The sequence below is a fragment of the Panthera onca genome, chromosome E2, assembly GCF_046562875.1.
Source record: "Panthera onca isolate mPanOnc1 chromosome E2, mPanOnc1 haplotype 2, whole genome shotgun sequence".
Lineage (NCBI taxonomy): Eukaryota > Metazoa > Chordata > Mammalia > Carnivora > Felidae > Panthera > Panthera onca.
This window is the reverse complement of record NC_138353.1, coordinates 12386224-12393240: the sequence shown is the minus strand read 5'-3', so window position 1 is coordinate 12393240 and position 7017 is coordinate 12386224. Positions and strand designations below refer to the sequence as shown.

The window sequence follows — 7017 nt, the reverse complement described above, 5'->3', positions numbered from 1 at the left end:
AGTATTCCTTATCTTATTCAAAATGATTTCATTAGTCAAACATGCTATGATTATAATGTTTTCTTAAATGTCATCGCCTAGATAATGTGCAATACCACATGTGACCAATCTTTATGTTCTGCATAAACGTTTTTTCCATAAGTTGTCAGAATTGTGGAGCTTTGCCCTGGAGCCCACATCACTGCTTCGCCAAAAATGGACTCATGCACATTGTGTGCCTATATTTTCTTCTATTTTCACAGAGATGCTGCCTGCAGCATCAATGTATAGTTTCTTCATATCCGATCTTATTTATTTTTTTTTGTTTTTTACAGCTCAGCAGTGTTAAGTATAGTTATTCATGTGGTTGTGCAACCAATCTCCTGGGCTTTTGTATCTTGCAAAACTGAAACTCTAGAGCTTGTCTTTGGAGCCATTGTGGTCCTGATGAGTATGTGCCATATTAGTATGTCCCTAGATTGGGGGGGGGGGGGTTGCCTGAGGATTGCCGCATTAAGTGTACAATACAGTATTGTCACAATGTCCTACAGCAGATTTCTGGAACTTACTCATCTTCCATTGGGATGAGGTGAAACTATACCTGTTGAATAGCATCTCCCCCAGCCCCCTCCCCTCAGCCCCTGGCAACCACCATTCTACTTTGTTCCTATGAATTAATTTGAATGGAAATTCAATACCTCATCTAAGTGGAATCATTAATATTTGTCTTTTTGTGACTGGCTTGTTTCATTTAGCCTGTTTTCAGGGTTCATCCATGTTGCAGCACGTATCAGAATTTCCTTCCTTTTTAAGGTTGAATAACATTCCATTGCTTTTTTAATGTTTATTTATTTATTTATTTATTTAAATGTTGATTTATTTTTGAAAGAGAGATGCAGGTGTGAGTGGGGGAGGGGCAGAGAGAGAGAGGGAGACACAGAATCTGAAACAGGCTCCAGGCTCTGAGCTGTCAGCACAGAGCCCGACCTGGGGCTCAAACCCATAAACCATAAGATCATGACCTCAGCTGAAGTCGGATGTTTCACCGACTCAGCCACCCAGGCTCCCCGAATAACATTCCATTGTATGTATATACCACGTTCTGTTCATGCATGCATCTGTCCGTGTGCACACAGATTGTTTCAGCCTCTTGGCTATCATTGTGCATAATGCTGCCGCGAACATGGGCTTACAAACGTCTGTTGGGGACCCTGCTTTGAACTCCGTTGGATATATAATAAATCAGATCATGGCTTTGAGTAATGCGCACTATCGTGCCCTCACTTTCGTAGTTTCAAATATGTGATCAATGTTGCCAGTCTTTGCATGGCTGTTTGGCAGACAAGACACCGAGACAGAGGTCAGTGCTCAGGACCTTGGGACCAACAATCGTGGAAGGGAGGTGAAGGAGCAGGACTGGACAGAGGGAGAAGTTGAGCTGTAATTCATTCTCAACAAAGTCTAGGTCCACCCCAGGGGAACTCTCAGTAGCTGAGGTAATCCCCGTGGGAACAGCCACTGAGAGAGGCAAGGCCTTCATTCCTGAACAGGTCTTAGAAATCATGTTTCTGTCTACCACTATGTCCTTCAAAAGTTAAAATTTTTTACTTAAAGTGAATAATTTAAAATTTTTTATTTTTTATGCTTATTTATTTATTTTAAGAGAGAGAGAGAGAGAGAGAGAGAGAGAGAGAGGTGGAGAGAGGGAAAGAGAAAATCCCAAGCAGGCTCTGCCCTGTCAGCGCAGAGCCCCATTCAGGGCTCAAACTCAAAAACCGTGAGATCATAGCTTGAGCCGAGATCAAGAATCAGATGCCGAACCGACTGAGCCACCCAGGCACCCTTTAAGGTGAATAATTTTTAAGAGCTTAAGTGTTTAATATTCAAACATATTAAAATTATTAAATTTTATTTAATATTTTGAGACCAATATTAAAATTGACATTTTAAGAACTTAAACTTAGGAGTCTAATATCTGAATTAGATGGTTGGATTGGCAAAAAGCATACTAATGAAAGGATTTTTCATTTTCCCCCTTCCACTCATTTCTTGAAATTTTTCCTTCACGGTTTGTATAAGGGTAGGAGATAAATTCATGTCAATCATTAATAACTTTGCATTTAGCTACATTTTGCTGAAATAGCTGCTGTGGAAAATTTTTTTCTCCCTGCCACCTTATTTTTTTTTTTGCAAAAATGTATTCTGTGATCCAATTAGTTTTATGATAGCTTTCCATTTTCCAGTCGTGATTATTTTTTCCTTCTTGATAGATGTCAAATAGGGTTGATATTTTACCATAGAATCTTAACATCATAAAATAATATGTAGATGACAAGCCAGTAAACTTAATAATAGTTAATTTCTATACTGATGAAATTGTTAAAGCAATAATAAACAACTGCTATAATAATATAATTAACAGACTGTTGAGCAATACTCTTCAATTTCCACCCACAAACATTCTTTGTGGATTACTAAGGGTAAATTGGGTATTAATTATCATATAGTGATTCATGCCAAGTGAAAGGATGTGTGGACTTAAATTTGGAACTCAATAATTCTAGTCTGGTATGGCAAATAATTAGAAAACATGAACTGCAGTATGAAATGCTGAACGCGGCCAAAGCTCAGCCACCAAGCGGGATTTTTTTTTTTTCTCATTAAACTTTTGTTTTAATGGCTCTCAAAATTCTGTGACAGATTTTTGGTTCAATTGCTTCCACTAAAAAGTACTGATTTTAAAAACAAATAACTTGGGGAGACTGGGTGGCTCAGTTGGGTTAAGCATCTGACTTCAGCTCAGGTCATGATCTCACAGTTCATGGGTTCGAGATCTGCATCGGGCTCTGTGCTGACAGCTTGGAGCCTGGAGCCTCCTTCGGATTCTGTGTCTCCCTGTCTCTCTGCCCCTCCCCCGTTCACTCTCTGTCTCTCAAAAATAAATAAACGTTAAAAAAATTTAAAAAAACCTAGTAACTTAAAACTGCCACACACACACAAACCCACGCACGCATAAATGACCCACAAAACATTCTCCTTTCCTTCTGAAGGTTTTACGATGTATTGTTATCATTAACCAGTCTTTTTTCCCTAAGTTTCTTTACTTATTTTGAGAGAGAGAGAGAGAGAGAGAGAGAGAGAGAGTCCCAAATAGGCTCTGCACTGCCAGCACAGGGCCTGATTCGGGGCTCGAACTCGGAAACTAAGATCATGACCTGAGCCGAAACCAAGAGTTGGACGCTTACCCACCTGAGCCACCCAGGTGCCCCTCATTAGCCAACGTCTTACTATCAAGCTTAAAAGACCAACTGACACAAACAGTTTTGAGACCATGTTTCCACCACTGATTAAGACTGGGGTGGCAGTTATTGGGGATTCCATTCATTTAGCCTTCTGAGCCTTCTGGCCAGGCTCGGTGACCTTGCCAGCCCCAGCTGCCTTCTTGTCCACTGCTTTGATGACCTCCACAGCAACCATCTGTCTCACGTCACTAACAGCAAAAACCGCCCGCCGGGAGGATAGTCAGAGACGCTCTCAACACACACAGGTTTGCCAGGAGCCGTATCAACGAAGGCAGCATCACCAGATTTCAAGAACTCGGGGCCATCTTCCAACTTTTTTCCAGAATGACGATCAATCTCTTTCAGCTCAGCAAACTTGTGAGCAACGTGGGCCGTGTGACCATTCAGCACAGGTGCATTTCCGGCACTGATGTGGCCCGGATGGTTCAGGATAATCACCTGAGCTGTGAAGCCAGCTGCTGCCGTCGGTGGGTCACTTCTGCTGTCACCAGCCACACTGCCATGACGAACATCTTTAACAGATTTGTTCTTGACCCTGAAGCCCACGCTGTCCTCAGGAAGAGCCTCGCTCAAAGCTTCATGGTGCATTTCAACAGACTTTACTTCAGTTGTAACCTTGACTGGAGCAAAGGTGACCGCCATGCTGGGTTTAAGAGCACCGGTCTCCGCTCGGCCCACAGGGACAGTACCAATACCATCAGTTATGTGGACATCCTGGAGGGGCAGACGCAAGGGCTTGTCAGTTGGACGAGTAGGTGGCAGAATGCAATCCAGAGCCTCAAGCAGTGTGGTTCCCCTGGCATTGCCATCTTTGCGGGTGACTTTCCATCTCGTGAACCAAGGCCTGTGAGCGACTGGGCTCCAGCTCGTTGTCACCATTCCAACCCCAAATTGGCAAACATGCAACTGTGCTGGGGTTGTAGCCAATTTTCTTAATATAGGTGCTGACTTCCTCAACAATTTCCTCGTATCTCTTCTGGCTATAGGCTGGCTCAGTGGAACCCATGTTGTCAACACCAACAATTAGTTGTTTCACGCCCAGTGTGTAAGCCAGAAGAAGGGCATGCTCATGGACGGGTCTGCCCATTCTTGGAGATGCCTGCTTCAAATTCGCCACCAGCAGCAGCAATCGGGACAGCACAGCCAGCCTGTAATTACATTTTTGATAAGGTCTCTGTGTCCTGGGGCATCAGGGATGATCACATGATACTTGCTGGTCTCAAATTTCCACAGGGAACGATCAATGGTGATAACCATGTTCGTGTTCAGCTTTCAGTTTATCCAAGACCCAGGCATACGTCAAGGAACCTTTCCCATCTCAGCAGCCTCCTTCTCAAAATTTTCAATAGTTATTTTGTCAGTCCCATCACATTTGTAGATCAGATGCCCAGTAGTGGTAGGCTTGCCCAAATCTACGTGTCCAATGACATGATATGAGCATTTTCCTTTCCTGTTTCGGTTTAGGTTTAGTGGTGGTTTTCATACCTGGGTTCTGGTGGCAAAACCACTATGGAAAAAGGGGATTAAAAAAAAATGCTCTGCACCTCAGGTGAAAAGCAAATCCTTGTTCAGAAGCACAGGCTATTTTAGATTATATGAGATCAACAATGTCTTTCCATTTTCTTTCTTTTTTTGTGAGTATTTAAAAAATTTTTGTTTTTATTAATTTAGTTTTATTCCTTTTTATTGAGGTGTAATTGACATACATTGTATTAGTTGCAGGTGTAAAACATAATGATTCAATATTTTTATATATTGCAGGGCACCTGGGTGGGTTGTATGGTTAAGCATCTGACTCTTGACTTCGGCTCAGGTCATGATCTCATGGTTCTTGAGTTCAAGTCCCACATCAGGCTCCGCACTGACAACTTGGAGCCTGCTTGGGATTCTCTCTCTCCCTCTTTCTTTGCCCCTCCCCTGCAGTCTCTCTCAAAATAAATAAATAAACTTAAAAAATATTTGTATGTATTGCAAAATGATCACCAGAAATCCAGTTTACATGTGTCACCATACAAGGTCTTTCCTTTTTTTTTTTTTTTCTTTGAGAGAGACAGAGAGAGAGAAGGAATTGGGGAAAGGGGCGGAGAGAGAGGAAGAGAGAATCTTAAGCAGGCTCCATGCCCATTGTGGAGCCTGACACAGGGCTTGATTTCATGACCCTGAGATCATGACCTGAGCCACCCAGGTGCTCCAAGGTCCTTCCATTTTCAAGCTGATTTCTCCTAAGTGGTAGCTACCAACCATGTTGGACCAAGACACTTTGCTGCCATCTGCTGGAGTATGATTGCAATAAATTATAATTTACTTTGCAATCAGCAAAAGAATAACAAAATACACAAATATTTACAAAAAAATGGTTTCAAAATAATTAAGATGTCTGTGATGTGAATGGCACCTCTTGAAGTATAAGGCTCTTTCTTGTACAGTGTCCAACATGAACAGCTGTACATGGTGACTGTGGAAAGCCACACACAAGTGGGACAGGTGTTGGGGGAGAATCGACTGATAACAAAGTGGAAGACAGTCAGAAGGCTTCTAGGAAGAGATCCATAGCCAGGAGTAGCAGGACTTGGAAATTAGATAAGAGTGAATTTTAGGACCATCTAAGGTGTGTTTGGGGTTAGGGGTAGTCAATCAAAGTGGAAGGAATTATTGGAAGGTGATCAGGTGTGTGACAAGAGATGCAGGCTCTACTCTGCATTTACTGTGTCCTTAAGAGAATCCTTCCTCTTCCCAAGTTCTTTATCTCCCTTTGGATGTGGGAGGGGGCAGGAGTTGCTGCATTCTAGGAGCTCTGCCCTCTTTGACCTTCCAGGATCTCCAGGAATGGGTCAGGATGAGGGGTGGAGTCACAGGTTCTCCTTGTAGGAGCAGAGATGGCTGAACTTTAGGGGGGACTTGGCCATGTTCTGGCCACACAAGTGTATACACCCACCCCCAGTCTGCACTGGTGTGTGGAGGGACCAGAGGATCTCAGGTGAATGCTAGGAGGAACCCTCAGAAGAGTCTCCCTTACCCCTGGATTCCTCCGTTTGTATCCACAACCTTTTGGCTATGCCAAGCTCCCTCTATATTCCAAACTTCTCTGCCTTTTCCAAGGATCTCCATTGCTTACCCTTTCTCGGCCCTTCCACGTCTCCCCCATCATAGATTCCCTTACTCCCCTTGTGCCCCTTCCCCCTACCACAGCTTTCTTCCCCCTACCTCTGTCTCAGTTCTAGAACTATTTCCCCAGCCTTGCTTTCACTCCCACCCCTTTTTTTTCCCCACCTCTTTCTTTTTGCTTTTCCCAAGCTTCCCACTCTCTCCAAGCTGACCTTCCAGCCCCCTCTTCCCCTGCCTGTCATTTCCTGGCCCTTCTTTCCTGGGTCCATTCCACTGCCCCCACCTGAGATTGCCAGATGAAATATAGGATGCTAATTTAAATCTGAGTTTCTGGTAAACAGCAGATAATTTATAGTATAAGTATGTCCCAAATATTTTACAGTGCATACTTATACTATTTATCTGAAACTCAAATTTTATTAGGTGTCCTGTATTTTTATTTGCTCTATCTTACAAATCTACTCTTGTCTCTCCCCAACTTCCGTGGCCATGTTCACGCCACTCAGACTGGTCTCCTTGAAGACCCTGCAGCTCTCAGGCAGGCAGTCCAGTGCTCCTCCCCAAACCCTCCAACTCCATCCAGCTTATTAGCTCCTCACCAGCCACTCTGGGCGTCCTCACAACCCAGCAA

At 43.4% G+C, this 7017-nt stretch overlaps 1 pseudogene; it reads right to left on the bottom strand.

The window, feature by feature from the left end:
* Positions 1 to 3335: 3335 nt before the first annotated feature.
* On the bottom strand, positions 3336 to 6389 carry LOC132690654 (elongation factor 1-alpha 1 pseudogene; annotated as a pseudogene).
* Between the last annotated feature and the right edge of the window lie 628 nt (positions 6390 to 7017).